This window comes from Musa acuminata, chromosome BXJ2-1, assembly GCF_036884655.1.
Source record: "Musa acuminata AAA Group cultivar baxijiao chromosome BXJ2-1, Cavendish_Baxijiao_AAA, whole genome shotgun sequence".
NCBI classification, from domain to species: Eukaryota; Viridiplantae; Streptophyta; class Magnoliopsida; order Zingiberales; family Musaceae; genus Musa; species Musa acuminata.
The window spans coordinates 28,316,792-28,332,090 of NC_088338.1; the positions used below are offsets into that span (position 1 = coordinate 28,316,792).

At 55.3% G+C, this 15,299-nt stretch overlaps 12 non-coding genes and 21 pseudogenes across 12 annotated transcripts; all 33 read left to right on the top strand.

The window, feature by feature from the left end:
- Positions 1-44: 44 nt before the first annotated feature.
- Positions 45-162, top strand: LOC135601777 (5S ribosomal RNA; annotated as a pseudogene).
- A 350-nt stretch (positions 163-512) lies between these two features.
- LOC135601318 (5S ribosomal RNA) lies at positions 513-630 on the top strand. Its single transcript, XR_010483613.1, has one exon. It is a non-coding gene; the product is annotated as a 5S ribosomal RNA (ribosomal RNA).
- A 350-nt stretch (positions 631-980) lies between these two features.
- Positions 981-1,097, top strand: LOC135602569 (5S ribosomal RNA; annotated as a pseudogene).
- A 350-nt stretch (positions 1,098-1,447) lies between these two features.
- Positions 1,448-1,565, top strand: LOC135602882 (5S ribosomal RNA; annotated as a pseudogene).
- Positions 1,566-1,915: 350 nt separating this feature from the next.
- Positions 1,916-2,034, top strand: LOC135600721 (5S ribosomal RNA). The gene has a single exon (XR_010483036.1). It is a non-coding gene; the product is annotated as a 5S ribosomal RNA (ribosomal RNA).
- A 350-nt stretch (positions 2,035-2,384) lies between these two features.
- On the top strand, positions 2,385-2,502 carry LOC135602883 (5S ribosomal RNA; annotated as a pseudogene).
- Positions 2,503-2,852: 350 nt separating this feature from the next.
- LOC135603990 (5S ribosomal RNA) lies at positions 2,853-2,970 on the top strand (annotated as a pseudogene).
- Positions 2,971-3,320: 350 nt separating this feature from the next.
- Positions 3,321-3,438, top strand: LOC135602884 (5S ribosomal RNA; annotated as a pseudogene).
- Positions 3,439-3,788: 350 nt separating this feature from the next.
- On the top strand, positions 3,789-3,907 carry LOC135599562 (5S ribosomal RNA). The gene has a single exon (XR_010481916.1). It is a non-coding gene; the product is annotated as a 5S ribosomal RNA (ribosomal RNA).
- A 350-nt stretch (positions 3,908-4,257) lies between these two features.
- On the top strand, positions 4,258-4,375 carry LOC135603045 (5S ribosomal RNA; annotated as a pseudogene).
- Positions 4,376-4,725: 350 nt separating this feature from the next.
- LOC135603449 (5S ribosomal RNA) lies at positions 4,726-4,843 on the top strand (annotated as a pseudogene).
- A 350-nt stretch (positions 4,844-5,193) lies between these two features.
- On the top strand, positions 5,194-5,312 carry LOC135600876 (5S ribosomal RNA). Its single transcript, XR_010483187.1, has one exon. It is a non-coding gene; the product is annotated as a 5S ribosomal RNA (ribosomal RNA).
- Positions 5,313-5,662: 350 nt separating this feature from the next.
- LOC135599563 (5S ribosomal RNA) lies at positions 5,663-5,781 on the top strand. Its single transcript, XR_010481917.1, has one exon. It is a non-coding gene; the product is annotated as a 5S ribosomal RNA (ribosomal RNA).
- A 350-nt stretch (positions 5,782-6,131) lies between these two features.
- On the top strand, positions 6,132-6,249 carry LOC135602885 (5S ribosomal RNA; annotated as a pseudogene).
- Positions 6,250-6,599: 350 nt separating this feature from the next.
- Positions 6,600-6,718, top strand: LOC135599564 (5S ribosomal RNA). Its single transcript, XR_010481918.1, has one exon. It is a non-coding gene; the product is annotated as a 5S ribosomal RNA (ribosomal RNA).
- Positions 6,719-7,068: 350 nt separating this feature from the next.
- Positions 7,069-7,186, top strand: LOC135601997 (5S ribosomal RNA; annotated as a pseudogene).
- A 350-nt stretch (positions 7,187-7,536) lies between these two features.
- LOC135603176 (5S ribosomal RNA) lies at positions 7,537-7,654 on the top strand (annotated as a pseudogene).
- A 350-nt stretch (positions 7,655-8,004) lies between these two features.
- Positions 8,005-8,122, top strand: LOC135601616 (5S ribosomal RNA; annotated as a pseudogene).
- A 350-nt stretch (positions 8,123-8,472) lies between these two features.
- Positions 8,473-8,590, top strand: LOC135602889 (5S ribosomal RNA; annotated as a pseudogene).
- Positions 8,591-8,940: 350 nt separating this feature from the next.
- Positions 8,941-9,058, top strand: LOC135601319 (5S ribosomal RNA). Its single transcript, XR_010483614.1, has one exon. It is a non-coding gene; the product is annotated as a 5S ribosomal RNA (ribosomal RNA).
- Positions 9,059-9,408: 350 nt separating this feature from the next.
- LOC135602570 (5S ribosomal RNA) lies at positions 9,409-9,525 on the top strand (annotated as a pseudogene).
- Positions 9,526-9,875: 350 nt separating this feature from the next.
- Positions 9,876-9,993, top strand: LOC135602886 (5S ribosomal RNA; annotated as a pseudogene).
- Positions 9,994-10,343: 350 nt separating this feature from the next.
- LOC135600722 (5S ribosomal RNA) lies at positions 10,344-10,462 on the top strand. Its single transcript, XR_010483037.1, has one exon. It is a non-coding gene; the product is annotated as a 5S ribosomal RNA (ribosomal RNA).
- A 350-nt stretch (positions 10,463-10,812) lies between these two features.
- Positions 10,813-10,930, top strand: LOC135602255 (5S ribosomal RNA; annotated as a pseudogene).
- Positions 10,931-11,280: 350 nt separating this feature from the next.
- LOC135603000 (5S ribosomal RNA) lies at positions 11,281-11,398 on the top strand (annotated as a pseudogene).
- A 350-nt stretch (positions 11,399-11,748) lies between these two features.
- LOC135602887 (5S ribosomal RNA) lies at positions 11,749-11,866 on the top strand (annotated as a pseudogene).
- A 350-nt stretch (positions 11,867-12,216) lies between these two features.
- LOC135603671 (5S ribosomal RNA) lies at positions 12,217-12,335 on the top strand. Its single transcript, XR_010484142.1, has one exon. It is a non-coding gene; the product is annotated as a 5S ribosomal RNA (ribosomal RNA).
- Positions 12,336-12,685: 350 nt separating this feature from the next.
- Positions 12,686-12,803, top strand: LOC135602256 (5S ribosomal RNA; annotated as a pseudogene).
- A 350-nt stretch (positions 12,804-13,153) lies between these two features.
- Positions 13,154-13,271, top strand: LOC135602888 (5S ribosomal RNA; annotated as a pseudogene).
- A 350-nt stretch (positions 13,272-13,621) lies between these two features.
- Positions 13,622-13,740, top strand: LOC135599565 (5S ribosomal RNA). The gene has a single exon (XR_010481919.1). It is a non-coding gene; the product is annotated as a 5S ribosomal RNA (ribosomal RNA).
- Positions 13,741-14,090: 350 nt separating this feature from the next.
- Positions 14,091-14,209, top strand: LOC135600322 (5S ribosomal RNA). Its single transcript, XR_010482647.1, has one exon. It is a non-coding gene; the product is annotated as a 5S ribosomal RNA (ribosomal RNA).
- Positions 14,210-14,559: 350 nt separating this feature from the next.
- LOC135601676 (5S ribosomal RNA) lies at positions 14,560-14,677 on the top strand (annotated as a pseudogene).
- Positions 14,678-15,027: 350 nt separating this feature from the next.
- LOC135600762 (5S ribosomal RNA) lies at positions 15,028-15,146 on the top strand. The gene has a single exon (XR_010483075.1). It is a non-coding gene; the product is annotated as a 5S ribosomal RNA (ribosomal RNA).
- The last annotated feature ends 153 nt before the right edge of the window (positions 15,147-15,299 follow it).

A 15,299-nucleotide genomic window follows, 5' to 3' on the forward strand; every position in this document is an offset into this window, starting at 1 on the left:
CCGACTGCGACGTGCACATAAGCGAGGGACGAAGCACGCGAAACGGGTGCGATAATGCCAGCACTAAATCCCCGGATCCCATCAAAACTCCGAAGTTAAGCGTGCTTGGGCCAGAGTAGTACTAGGATGGATGACCCCTGGGAAGTCCTCGTGTTGCACACCTTTTTGCATCCCGAGATACGAAACATCTCCCGTAGAGCTCCGAGACGATTGTTTTGGGGCTGGAAATTTGTTGTGACCGCTACGCAGTCAGTATCGAGGGGCTCGGAGAGAGCTTTCCGGATTGGGGTCGCAATTGCGATTCCGAGTTCGTTCTAGATAGTGCCGATGGTTTTTGCACGTGCTTGCCGTGACCGATACGCAGTCGTCGGGCTAGGGCTCGGAGAGAGCTTGCAATAGGGATTTCGAGACCGTTCGAGAAAGCGCCGACGGTTTTCCGACGGGCAAGAGGCTCCGGACGTTGATGCGCCGACTGCGACGTGCACATAGGCGAGGGACGAAGCACGCGAAACGGGTGCGATAATGCCAGCACTAAATCCTCGGATCCCATCAAAACTCCGAAGTTAAGCGTGCTTGGGCCAGAGTAGTACTAGGATGGGTGACCCCTGGGAATTCCTCGTGTTGCACTCCTTTTAGCATCCCGAGATACGAAACATCTCCCGTTGAGCTCCGAAACGATTGTTTTGGGGCTGGAAATTTGCTGTGATCGCTACGCAGTCAGTATCGAGGGGCTCGGAGAGAGCTTTCTGGATTGGGGTCGCAATTGCGATTCCGAGTTCATTCTAGATAGTGCCGATGGTTTCTGCACGTGCTTGCCGTGACCGATACGCAGTCATCGGGCTAGGGCTCGGAGAGAGCTTGCAATAGGGATTTCGAGACCGTTCGAGAAAGCGCCGACGGTTTCGTGACGGGCAAGAGGCTCCGGACGTTGATGCGCCGACTGCGACGTGCACATAAGCGAGGGACGAAGCACGCGAAACGGGTGCGATAATGCCAGCACTAAATCCCCGGATCCCATCAAAACTCCGAAGTTAAGCGTGCTTGGGCCAGAGTAGTACTAGGATGGATGACCCTGGGAAGTCCTCGTGTTGCACACCTTTTTGCATCCCGAGATACGAAACATCTCCCGTAGAGCTCCGAGACGATTGTTTTGGGGCTGGAAATTTGTTGTGACCGCTACGCAATCAGTATCGAGGGGCTCGGAGAGAGCTTTCCGGATTGGGGTCGCAATAGCGATTCCGAGTTCGTTCTAGAAAGTGCCGATGGTTTCTGCAAGCGCTTGCCGTGACCGATACGCAGTCGTCGGGCTTGGGCTCGGAGAGAGCTTGCAATTGGGATTTTGAGACAGTTCGAGAAAGCGCCGAGGGTTTCGTGACGGGCAAGAGGCTCCGGATGTTGATGCGCCGACTGCGACGTGCACATAGGCGAGGGACGAAGCACGCGAAACTGGTGCGATAATGCCAGCACTAAATCCCCGGTTCCCATCAAAACTCCGAAGTTAAGCGTGCTTGGGCCAGAGTAGTACTAGGATGGGTAACCCCTGGGAAGTCCTCGTGTTGCACTCCTTTTTGCATCCCGATATACGAAACATCTCCCGTAGAGCTCCGAGACGATTGTTTTGGGGCTGGAAATTTGCTGTGACCGCTACGCAGTCAGTATCGAGGGGCTCGGAGAGAGCTTTCCGGATTGGGGTCGCAATTGCGATTCCGAGTTCGTTCTAGATAGTGCCGATGGTTTCTGCACGTGGTTGCCGTGACCGATACGCAGTCGTCGGGCTAGGGCTCGGAGAGAGCTTGCAATAGGGATTTCGAGACCGTTCGAGAAAGCGCCGACGGTTTCGTGACGGGCAAGAGGCTCCGGACGTTGATGCACCGGCTGCGACGTGCACATAGGCGAGGGACGAAGCACGCGAAACGGGGGCGATAATGCCAGCACTAAATCCCTGGATCCCATCAAAACTCCGAAGTTAAGCGTGCTTGGGCCAGAGTAGTACTAGGATGGGTGACCCCTTGGGAAGTCCTCGTGTTGCACTCCTTTTTGCATCCCGAGATACGAAACATCTCCCGTAGAGCTCCGAGACGATTGTTTTGGGGCTGAAAATTTGCTGTGACCGCTACGCAGTCAGTATCGAAGGGCTCGGAGAGAGCTTTCCGGATTGGGGTCGCAATAGCGATTCCGAGTTCTTTCTAGATAGTGCCGATGGTTTCTGCAGGCGCTTGCCGTGACCGATACGCAGTCGTCGGGCTTGGGCTCGGAGAGAGCTTGCAATAGGGATTTCGAGACAGTTCGAGAAAGCGCCGACGGTTTCGTGACGAGCAAGAGGCTCCGGACGTTGATGCGCCGACTGCGACGTGCACATAGGCGAGGGACGAAGCACGCGAAACTGGTGCGATAATGCCAGCACTAAATCCCCGGTTCCCATCAAAACTCCGAAGTTAAGCGTGCTTGGGCCAGAGTAGTACTAGGATGGGTAACCCCTGGGAAGTCCTCGTGTTGCACTCCTTTTTGCATCCCGAGATACGAAACATCTCCCGTAGAGCTCCGAGACGATTGTTTTGGGGCTGGAAATTTGCTGCGACCGCTACGCATTCAGTATCGAGGGGCTCGGAGATAGCTTTCTGGATTGGGGTCGCAATTGCGATTCTAAGTTCGTGCTAAATAGTGCCGATGGTTTCTGCACGTGCTTGCCGTGACCGATACGTAGTCGTCGGGCTAGGGCTCGGAGAGAGCTTGCAATAGGGATTTCGAGGCCGTTCGAGAAAGCGCCGACGGTTTCGTGACGGGCAAGAGGCTCCGAACGTTGATGCGCCGGCTGCGACGTGCACATAGGCGAGGGACGAAGCACGCGAAACAGGTGCGATAATGCCAGCACTAAATCCCCGGATCCCATCAAAACTCCGAAGTTAAGCGTGCTTGGGCCAGAGTATTACAAGGATGGTTGACCCCTGGGAAGTCCTCGTGTTGCACTCCTTTTTGCATCCCGAGATACGAAACATCTCCCGTAGAGCTCCGAGACGATTGTTTTGGGGCTGGAAATTTACTGTGACCGCTACGCAGTCAGTATCGAGGGGCTCGGAGAGAGCTTTCCGGATTGGGGTCGCAATAGCGATTCCGAGTTCGTTCTAGAAAGTGCCGATGGTTTCTGCACGCGCTTACCGTGACCGATACGCAGTCGTCGGGCTTGGGCTCGGAGAGAGCTTGCAATAGGGATTTCGAGACAGTTCGAGAAAGCGCCGACGGTTTCGTGACGAGCAAGAGGCTCCGGACGTTGATGCGCCGACTGCGACGTGCACATAGGCGAGGGACGAAGCACGCGAAACTGGTGCGATAATGCCAGCACTAAATCCCCGGTTCCCATCAAAACTCCGAAGTTAAGCGTGCTTGGGCCAGAGTAGTACTAGGATGGGTAACCCCTGGGAAGTCCTCGTGTTGCACTCCTTTTTGCATCCCGAGATACGAAACATCTCCCGTAGAGCTCCGAGACGATTGTTTTGGGGCTGGAAATTTGCTGCGACCGCTACGCATTCAGTATCGAGGGGCTCGGAGATAGCTTTCTGGATTGGGGTCGCAATTGCGATTCTAAGTTCGTGCTAAATAGTGCCGATGGTTTCTGCACGTGCTTGCCGTGACCGATACGTAGTCGTCGGGCTAGGGCTCGGAGAGAGCTTGCAATAGGGATTTCGAGGCCGTTCGAGAAAGCGCCGACGGTTTCGTGACGGGCAAGAGGCTCCGAACGTTGATGCGCCGGCTGCGACGTGCACATAGGCGAGGGACGAAGCACGCGAAACGGGTGCGATAATGCCAGCACTAAATCCCCGGATCCCATCAAAACTCCGAAGTTAAGCGTGCTTGGGCCAGAGTAGTACTAGGATGGGTGACCCCTTGGGAAGTCCTCGTGTTGCACTCCTTTTTGCATCGCGAGATACGAAACATCTCCCGTAGAGCTCCGAGACGATTGTTTTGGGGCTGAAAATTTGCTATGACCGCTACGCAGTCAGTATCGAAGGGCTCGGAGAGAGCTTTCCGGATTGGGGTCGCAATAGCGATTCCGAGTTATTTCTAGATAGTGCCGATGGTTTCTGCAGGCGCTTGCCGTGACCGAAACGCAGTCGTCGGGCTAGGGCTCAAAGAGAGCTTGCAATAAGGATTTCGAGACCGTTCGAGAAAGCGCCGACGGTTTCGTGACGGGCAAGAGGCTCCGGACGTTGATGCGCCTACTGCGACGTGCACATAGGCGAGGGACGAAGCACGCGAAACGGGTGCGATAATGCCAGCACTAAATCCCCGGATCCCATCAAAACTCCGAAGTTAAGCGTGCTTGGGCCAGAGTAGTACAAGGATGGATGACCCTTGGGAAGTCCTCGTGTTGCACACCTTTTTGCATCCCGAGATACGAAACATCTCCCGTAGAGCTCCGAGACGATTGTTTTGGGGCTGGAAATTTGTTGTGACCGCTACGCAGTCAGTATCGAGGGGCTTGGAGAGAGCTTTCCGGATTGGGGTCGCAATAGCGATTCCGAGTTCGTTCTAGAAAGTGCCGATGGTTTCTGCAAGCGCTTGCCGTGACCGATACGCAGTCGTCGGGCTTGGGCTCGGAGAGAGCTTGCAATTGGGATTTCGAGACAGTTCGAGAAAGCGCCGACGGTTTCGTGACGGGCAAGAGGCTCCGGATGTTGATGCGCCGACTGCGACGTGCACATAGGCGAGGGACGAAGCACGCGAAACTGGTGCGATAATGCCAGCACTAAATCCCCGGTTCCCATAAAAACTCCGAAGTTAAGCGTGCTTGGGCCAGAGTAGTACTAGGATGGGTAACCCCTGGGAAGTCCTCGTGTTGCACTCCTTTTTGCATCCCGATATACGAAACATCTCCCGTAGAGCTCCGAGACGATTGTTTTGGGGCTGGAAATTTGCTGTGACCGCTACGCAGTCAGTATCGAGGGGCTCGGAGAGAGCTTTCCGGATTGGGGTCGCAATTGCGATTCCGAGTTTGTTCTAGATAGTGCCGATGGTTTCTGCACGTGGTTGCCGTGACCGATACGCAGTCGTCGGGCTAGGGCTCGGAGAGAGCTTGCAATAGGGATTTCGAGACCGTTCGAGAAAGCGCCGACGGTTTCGTGACGGGCAAGAGGCTCCGGACGTTGATGCACCGGCTGCGACGTGCACATAGGCGAGGGACAAAGCACGCGAAACGGGGGCGATAATGCCAGCACTAAATCCCTGGATCCCATCAAAACTCCGAAGTTAAGCGTGCTTGGGCCAGAGTAGTACTAGGATGGGTGACCCCTTGGGAAGTCCTCGTGTTGCACTCTTTTTTGCATCCCGAGATACGAAACATCTCCCGTAGAGCTCCGAGACGATTGTTTTGGGGCTGAAAATTTGCTGTGACCGCTACGCAGTCAGTATCGAAGGGCTCGGAGAGAGCTTTCCGGATTGGGGTCGCAATAGCGATTCCGAGTTCTTTCTAGATAGTGCCGATGGTTTCTGCAGGCGCTTGCCGTGACCGATACGTAGTCGTCGGGCTAGGGCTCGGAGAGAGCTTGCAATAGGGATTTCGAGGCCGTTCGAGAAAGCGCCGACGGTTTCGTGACGGGCAAGAGGCTCCGAACGTTGATGCGCCGGCTGCGACGTGCACATAGGCGAGGGACGAAGCACGCGAAACGGGTGCGATAATGCCAGCACTAAATCCCCGGATCCCATCAAAACTCCGAAGTTAAGCGTGCTTGGGCCAGAGTAGTACTAGGATGGGTGACCCCTTGGGAAGTCCTCGTGTTGCACTCCTTTTTGCATCCCGAGATACGAAACATCTCCCGTAGAGCTCCGAGACGATTGTTTTGGGGCTGGAAATTTACTGTGACCGCTACGCAGTCAGTATCGAGGGGCTCGGAGAGAGCTTTCCGGTTTGGGGTCGCAATAGCGATTCCGAGTTCGTTCTAGAAAGCGCCGATGGTTTCTGCACGCGCTTGCCGTGACCGATACGCAGTCGTCGGGCTTGGGCTCGGAGAGAGCTTGCAATAGGGATTTCGAGACAGTTCGAGAAAGCGCCGACGGTTTCGTGACGAGCAAGAGGCTCCGGACGTTGATGCGCCGACTGCGACGTGCACATAGGCGAGGGACGAAGCACGCGAAACTGGTGCGATAATGCCAGCACTAAATCCCCGGTTCCCATCAAAACTCCGAAGTTAAGCGTGCTTGGGCCAGAGTAGTACTAGGATGGGTAACCCCTGGGAAGTCCTCGTGTTGCACTCCTTTTTGCATCCCGAGATACGAAACATCTCCCGTAGAGCTCCGAGACGATTGTTTTGGGGCTGGAAATTTGCTGCGACCGCTACGCATTCAGTATCGAGGGGCTCGGAGATAGCTTTCTGGATTGGGGTCGCAATAGCGATTCTAAGTTCGTTCTAAATAGTGCCGATGGTTTCTGCACGTGCTTGCCGTGACCGATACGTAGTCGTCGGGCTAGGGCTCGGAGAGAGATTGCAATAGGGATTTCGAGGCCGTTCGAGAAAGCGCCGACGGTTTCGTGACGGGCAAGAGGCTCCGAACGTTGATGCGCCGGCTGCGACGTGCACATAGGCGAGGGACGAAGCACGCGAAACGGGTGCGATAATGCCAGCACTAAATCCCCGGATCCCATCAAAACTCCGAAGTTAAGCGTGCTTGGGCCAGAGTAGTACTAGGATGGGTGACCCCTTGGGAAGTCCTCGTGTTGCACTCCTTTTTGCATCCCGAGATACGAAACATCTCCCGTAGAGCTCCGAGACGATTGTTTTGGGGCTGGAAATTTACTGTGACCGCTACGCAGTCAGTATCGAGGGGCTCGGAGAGAGCTTTCCGGATTAGGGTCACAATAGCGATTCCGAGTTCGTTCTAGAAAGTGCCGATGGTTTCTGCACGCGCTTGCCGTGACCGATACGCAGTCGTCGGGCTTGGGCTCGGAGAGAGCTTGCAATAGGGATTTCGAGACAGTTCGAGAAAGCGCCGACGGTTTCGTGACGAGCAAGAGGCTCCGGACGTTGATGCGCCGACTGCGACGTGCACATAGGCGAGGGACGAAGCACCCGAAACTGGTGCGATAATGCCAGCACTAAATCCTCGGATCCCATCAAAACTCCGAAGTTAAGCGTGCTTGGGCCAGAGTAGTACTAGGATGGGTGACCCCTGGGAAGTCCTCGTGTTGCACTCCTTTTTGCATCCTAAGATACGAAACATCTCCCGTTGAGCTCCGAGACGATTGTTTTGGGGCTGGAAATTTGCTGTGATCGCTACGCAGTCAGTATCGAGGGGCTCGGAGAGAGCTTTCAGGATTGGGGTCGCAATTGCGATTCCGAGTTCGTTCTAGATAGTGCCGATGGTTTCTGCACGTGCTTGCCGTGACCGATACGCAGTCGTCGGGCAAGGGCTCGGAGAGAGCTAGCAATAGGGATTTCGAGACCGTTCGAGAAAGCGCCGACGGTTTCGTGACGGGCAAGAGGCTCCGGACGTTGATGCGCCGACTGCGACGTGCACATAGGCGAGGGACGAAGCACGCGAAACTGGTGCGATAATGCCAGCACTAAATCCCCGGTTCCCATCAAAACCCCGAAGTTAAGCGTGCTTGGGCCAGAGTAGTACTAGGATGGGTAACCCCTGGGAAGTCCTCGTGTTGCACTCCTTTTTGCATCCCGAGATACGAAACATCTCCCGTAGAGCTCCGAGACGATTGTTTTGGGGCTGGAAATTTGCTGTGACCACTACGCAGTCAGTATCGAGGGGCTCGGAGAGAGCTTTCCGGATTGGGGTCGCAATTGCGATTCCGAGTTCGTTCTAGATAGTGCCGATGGTTTCTGCACGTGCTTGCCGTGACCGATACGAAGTCGTCGGGCTAGGGCTCGGAGAGAGCTTGCAATAGGGATTTCGAGACCGTTCGAGAAAGCGCCGACGGTTTTCCGACGGGCAAGAGGCTCCGGACGTTGATGCGCCGACTGCGACGTGCACATAGGCGAGGGACGAAGCACGCGAAACGGGTGCGATAATGCCAGCACTAAATCCTCGGATCCCATCAAAACTCCGAAGTTAAGCGTGCTTGGGCCAGAGTAGTACTAGGATGGGTGACCCTTGGGAATTCCTCGTGTTGCACTCCTTTTAGCATCCCGAGATACGAAACATCTCCCGTTGAGCTCCGAAACGATTGTTTTGGGGCTGGAAATTTGCTGTGATCGCTACGCAGTCAGTATCGAGGGGCTCGGAGAGAGCTTTCTGGATTGGGGTCGCAATTGCGATTCCGAGTTCATTCTAGATAGTGCCGATGGTTTCTGCACGTGCTTGCCGTGACCGATACGCAGTCATCGGGCTAGGGCTCGGAGAGAGCTTGCAATAGGGATTTCGAGACCGTTCGAGAAAGCGCCGACGGTTTCGTGACGGGCAAGAGGCTCCGGACGTTGATGCGCCGACTGCGACGTGCACATAAGCGAGGGACGAAGCACGCGAAACGGGTGCGATAATGCCAGCAATAAATCCCCGGATCCCATCAAAACTCCGAAGTTAAGCGTGCTTGGGCCAGAGTAGTACTAGGATGGATGACCCCTGGGAAGTCCTCGTGTTGCACACCTTTTTGCATCCCGAGATACGAAACATCTCCCGTAGAGCTCCGAGACGATTGTTTTGGGGCTGGAAATTTGTTGTGACCGCTACGCAGTCAGTATCGAGGGGCTCGGAGAGAGCTTTCCGGATTGGGGTCGCAATTGCGATTCCGAGTTCGTTCTAGATAGTGCCGATGGTTTTTGCACGTGCTTGCCGTGACCGATACGCAGTCGTCGGGCTAGGGCTCGGAGAGAGCTTGCAATAGGGATTTCGAGACCGTTCGAGAAAGCGCCGACGGTTTTCCGACGGGCAAGAGGCTCCGGACGTTGATGCGCCGACTGCGACGTGCACATAGGCGAGGGACGAAGCACGCGAAACGGGTGCGATAATGCCAGCACTAAATCCTCGGATCCCATCAAAACTCCGAAGTTAAGCGTGCTTGGGCCAGAGTAGTACTAGGATGGGTGACCCCTGGGAATTCCTCGTGTTGCACTCCTTTTAGCATCCCGAGATACGAAACATCTCCCGTTGAGCTCCGAAACGATTGTTTTGGGGCTGGAAATTTGCTGTGATCGCTACGCAGTCAGTATCGAGGGGCTCGGAGAGAGCTTTCTGGATTGGGGTCGCAATTGCGATTCCGAGTTCATTCTAGATAGTGCCGATGGTTTCTGCACGTGCTTGCCGTGACCGATACGCAGTCATCGGGCTAGGGCTCGGAGAGAGCTTGCAATAGGGATTTCGAGACCGTTCGAGAAAGCGCCGACGGTTTCGTGACGGGCAAGAGGCTCCGGACGTTGATGCGCCGACTGCGACGTGCACATAAGCGAGGGACGAAGCACGCGAAACGGGTGCGATAATGCCAGCACTAAATCCCCGGATCCCATCAAAACTCCGAAGTTAAGCGTGCTTGGGCCAGAGTAGTACTAGGATGGATGACCCTGGGAAGTCCTCGTGTTGCACACCTTTTTGCATCCCGAGATACGAAACATCTCCCGTAGAGCTCCGAGACGATTGTTTTGGGGCTGGAAATTTGTTGTGACCGCTACGCAATCAGTATCGAGGGGCTCGGAGAGAGCTTTCCGGATTGGGGTCGCAATAGCGATTCCGAGTTCGTTCTAGAAAGTGCCGATGGTTTCTGCAAGCGCTTGCCGTGACCGATACGCAGTCGTCGGGCTTGGGCTCGGAGAGAGCTTGCAATTGGGATTTCGAGACAGTTCGAGAAAGCGCCGAGGGTTTCGTGACGGGCAAGAGGCTCCGGATGTTGATGCGCCGACTGCGACGTGCACATAGGCGAGGGACGAAGCACGCGAAATTGGTGCGATAATGCCAGCACTAAATCCCCGGTTCCCATCAAAACTCCGAAGTTAAGCGTGCTTGGGCCAGAGTAGTACTAGGATGGGTAACCCCTGGGAAGTCCTCGTGTTGCACTCCTTTTTGCATCCCGATATACGAAACATCTCCCGTAGAGCTCCGAGACGATTGTTTTGGGGCTGGAAATTTGCTGCGACCGCTACGCAGTCAGTATCGAGGGGCTCGGAGAGAGCTTTCCGGATTGGGGTCGCAATTGCGATTCCGAGTTCGTTCTAGATAGTGCCGATGGTTTCTGCACGTGGTTGCCGTGACCGATACGCAGTCGTCGGGCTAGGGCTCGGAGAGAGCTTGCAATAGGGATTTCGAGACCGTTCGAGAAAGCGCCGACGGTTTCGTGACGGGCAAGAGGCTCCGGACGTTGATGCACCGGCTGCGACGTGCACATAGGCGAGGGACGAAGCACGCGAAACGGGGGCGATAATGCCAGCACTAAATCCCTGGATCCCATCAAAACTCCGAAGTTAAGCGTGCTTGGGCCAGAGTAGTACTAGGATGGGTGACCCCTTGGGAAGTCCTCGTGTTGCACTCCTTTTTGCATCCCGAGATACGAAACATCTCCCGTAGAGCTCCGAGACGATTGTTTTGGGGCTGAAAATTTGCTGTGACCGCTACGCAGTCAGTATCGAAGGGCTCGGAGAGAGCTTTCCGGATTGGGGTCGCAATAGCGATTCCGAGTTCTTTCTAGATAGTGCCGATGGTTTCTGCAGGCGCTTGCCGTGACCGATACGCAGTCGTCGGGCTAGGGCTCGAAGAGAGCTTGCAATAGGGATTTCGAGACCGTTCGAGAAAGCGCCGACGGTTTCGTGACGGGCAAGAGGCTCCGGACGTTGATGCGCCTACTGCGACGTGCACATAGGCGAAGGACGAAGCACGCGAAACGGGTGCGATAATGCCAGCACTAAATCCCCGGATCCCATCAAAACTCCGAAGTTAAGCGTGCTTGGGCCAGAGTAGTACAAGGATGGTTGACCCCTGGGAAGTCCTCGTGTTGCACTCCTTTTTGCATCCCGAGATACGAAACATCTCCCGTAGAGCTCCGAGACGATTGTTTTGGGGCTGGAAATTTACTGTGACCGCTACGCAGTCAGTATCGAGGGGCTCGGAGAGAGCTTTCCGGATTGGGGTCGCAATAGCGATTCCGAGTTCGTTCTAGAAAGTGCCGATGGTTTCTGCACGCGCTTACCGTGACCGATACGCAGTCGTCGGGCTTGGGCTCGGAGAGAGCTTGCAATAGGGATTTCGAGACAGTTCGAGAAAGCGCCGACGGTTTCGTGACGAGCAAGGGGCTCCGGACGTTGATGCGCCGACTGCGACGTGCACATAGGCGAGGGACGAAGCACGCGAAACTGGTGCGATAATGCCGGCACTAAATCCCCGGTTCCCATCAAAACTCCGAAGTTAAGCGTGCTTGGGCCAGAGTAGTACTAGGATGGGTAACCCCTGGGAAGTCCTCGTGTTGCACTCCTTTTTGCATCCCGAGATACGAAACATCTCCCGTAGAGCTCCGAGACGATTGTTTTGGGGCTGGAAATTTGCTGCGACCGCTACGCATTCAGTATCGAGGGGCTCGGAGATAGCTTTCTGGATTGGGGTCGCAATTGCGATTCTAAGTTCGTGCTAAATAGTGCCGATGGTTTCTGCACGTGCTTGCCGTGACCGATACGCAGTCGTCGGGCTTGGGCTCGGAGAGAGCTTGCAATAGGGATTTCGAGACAGTTCGAGAAAGCGCCGACGGTTTCGTGACGAGCAAGAGGCTCCGGACGTTGATGCGCCGACTGCGACGTGCACATAGGCGAGGGACGAAGCACGCGAAACTGGTGCGATAATGCCAGCACTAAATCCCCGGTTCCCATCAAAACTCCGAAGTTAAGCGTGCTTGGGCCAGAGTAGTACTAGGATGGGTAACCCCTGGGAAGTCCTCGTGTTGCACTCCTTTTTGCATCCCGAGATACGAAACATCTCCCGTAGAGCTCCGAGACGATTGTTTTGGGGCTGGAAATTTGCTGCGACCGCTACGCATTCAGTATCGAGGGGCTCGGAGATAGCTTTCTGGATTAGGGTCGCAATTGCGATTCTAAGTTCGTTCTAAATAGTGCCGATGGTTTCTGCACGCACTTGCCGTGACCGATACGCAGTCGTCGGGCTAGGGCTCGGAGAGAGCTTGCAATAGGGAATTCGAGACCGTTCGAGAAAGCGCCGACGGTTTCGTGACGGGCATGAGGCTCCGGACGTTGATGCGCCGGCTGCGACGTGCACATAGGCGAGGGACGAAGCATGCGAAACGGGTGCGATAATGCCAGCACTAAATCCCCGGATCCCATCAAAACTCCGAAGTTAAGCGTGCTTGGGCCAGAGTAGTACTAGGATGGGTGACCCCCTGGGAAGTCCTCGTGTTGCACTCCTTTTTGCATCCCGAGATACGAAACATCTCCCATAGAGCTCCGAGACGATTGTTTTGGGGCTGGAAATTTGCTGTGACCGCTACGCAGTCAGTATCGAAGGGCTCGGAGAGAGCTTTCCGGATTGGGGTCGCAATAGCGATTCCGAGTTCTTTCTAGATCGTGCCGATGGTTTCTGCAGGCGCTTGCCGTGACCGATACGCAGTCGTCGGGCTAGGGCTCGAAGAGAGCTTGCAATAGGGATTTCGAGACCGTTCGAGAAAGCGCCGACGGTTTCGTGACGGGCAAGAGGCTCCGGACGTTGATGCGCCTACTGCGACGTGCACATAGGCGAAGGACGAAGCACGCGAAACGGGTGCGATAATGCCAGCACTAAATCCCCGGATCCCATCAAAACTCCGAAGTTAAGCGTGCTTGGGCCAGAGTAGTACAAGGATGGTTGACCCCTGGGAAGTCCTCGTGTTGCACTCCTTTTTGCATCCCGAGATACGAAACATCTCCCGTAGAGCTCCGAGACGATTGTTTTGGGGCTGGAAATTTACTGTGACCGCTACGCAGTCAGTATCGAGGGGCTCGGAGAGAGCTTTCCGGTTTGGGGTCGCAATAGCGATTCCGAGTTCGTTCTAGAAAGCGCCGATGGTTTCTGCACGCGCTTGCCGTGACCGATACGCAGTCGTCGGGCTTGGGCTCGGAGAGAGCTTGCAATAGGGATTTCGAGACAGTTCGAGAAAGCGCCGACGGTTTCGTGACGAGCAAGAGGCTCCGGACGTTGATGCGCCGACTGCGACGTGCACATAGGCGAGGGACGAAGCACGCGAAACTGGTGCGATAATGCCAGCACTAAATCCCCGGTTCCCATCAAAACTCCGAAGTTAAGCGTGCTTGGGCCAGAGTAGTACTAGGATGGGTAACCCCTGGGAAGTCCTCGTGTTGCACTCCTTTTTGCATCCCGAGATACGAAACATCTCCCGTAGAGCTCCGAGACGATTGTTTTGGGGCTGGAAATTTGCTGCGACCGCTACGCATTCAGTATCGAGGGGCTCGGAGATAGCTTTCTGGATTAGGGTCGCAATTGCGATTCTAAGTTCGTTCTAAATAGTGCCGATGGTTTCTGCACGTGCTTGCCGTGACCGATACGTAGTCGTCGGGCAAGGGCTCGGAGAGAGCTTGCAATAGGGATTTCGAGGCCGTTCGAGAAAGCGCCGACGGTTTCGTGACGGGCAAGAGGCTCCGGACGTTGATGCGCCGGCTGCGACGTGCACATAGGCGAGGGACGAAGCACGCGAAACGGGTGCGATAATGCCAGCACTAAATCCCCGGATCCCATCAAAACTCCGAAGTTAAGCGTGCTTGGGCCAGAGTAGTACTAGGATGGGTGACCCCTTGGGAAGTCCTCGTGTTGCACTCCTTTTTGCATCCCGAGATACGAAACATCTCCCGTAGAGCTCCGAGACGATTGTTTTGGGACTGAAAATTTGCTGTGACCGCTACGCAGTCAGTATCGAAGGGCTCGGAGAGAGCTTTCCGGTTTGGGGTCTTAATAGCGATTCCGAGTTCTTTCTAGATAGTGCCGATGGTTTCTGCAGGCGCTTGCCGTGACCGATACGCAGTCGTCGGGCTAGGGCTCGGAGAGAGCTTGCAATAGGGATTTCGAGACCATAAGAGAAAGCACCGACGGTTTCGTGACGGGCAAGAGGCTCCGGACGTTGATGCGCCGACTGTGACGTGCACATAGGCGAGGGACGAAGCACGCGAAACGGGTGCGATAATGCCAGCACTAAATCCCCGGATCCCAACAAAACTCCGAAGTTAAGCGTGCTTGGGCCAGAGTAGTACTTGGATGGGTGACCCCCTGGGAAGTCCTCGTGTTGCACTCCTTTTTGCATCCCGAGATACGAAACATCTCCCGTAGAGCTCCGAGACGATTGTTTTTGGGCTAGAAATTTGCTGTGACCGCTACGCTGTCAGTATCGAGGGGCTCGGAGAGAGCTTTCCGGATTGGGGTCGCAATAGCGATTCCGAGTTCGTTCTAGAAAGTGCCGATGGTTTCTGCAGGCGCTTGCCGTGACCGATACGCAGTCGTCGGGCTAGGGCTCGGAGAGAGCTTGCAATAGGGATTTCGAGACCGTTCGAGAAAGCGCCGACGATTTCGTGACGGGCAAGAGGCTCCGGACGTTGATGCGCCGACTGCGACGTGCACATAGGCGAGGGACGAAGCACGCGAAACGGGTGCGATAATGCCAGCACTAAATCCCCGGATCCCATCAAAACTCCGAAGTTAACCGTGCTTGGGCCAGAGTAGTACAAGGAAGGGTGACCCCTGGGAAGTCCTGGTGTTGCACTCCTTTTTGCATCCCGAGATACGAAACATCTCCCGTAGAGCTCCGAGACGATTGTTTTGGGGCTGGAAATTTGTTGTGACCGCTACGCGGTCAGTATCGAGGGGCTCGTAGAGAGCTTTCCGGATTGGGGTCGCAATAGCGATTCCGAGTTCGTTCTAGATAGTGCCGATGGTTTATGCAGGCGCTTGCCGTGACCGATACGTAGTCGTCGGGCTAGGGCTCGGAGAGAGCTTGCAATAGGGATTTTGAGACAGTTCGAGAAAGCGCCGACGGTTTCGTGACGGGCAAGAGGCTCCGGACGTTGATGCGCCAGCTGCGACGTGCACATAGGCGAGGGACGAAGCACCCGAAACGGGTGCGCTAATGCCAGCACTAAATCCTCGGATCCCATCAAAACTCCGAAGTTAAGCGTGCTTGGGCCAGAGTAGTACTTGGATGGGTGACCCCCTGGGAAGTCCTCGTGTTGCACTCCTTTTTGCATCCCGAGATACGAAACATCTCCCGTAGAGCTCCGAGACAATTGTTTTGGGGCTGGAAATTTGCTGTGACCGCTACGCTGTCAGTATCGAGGGGCTCGGAGAGAGCTTTCCGGATTGGGGTCGCAATAGCGATTCCGAGTTCGTTC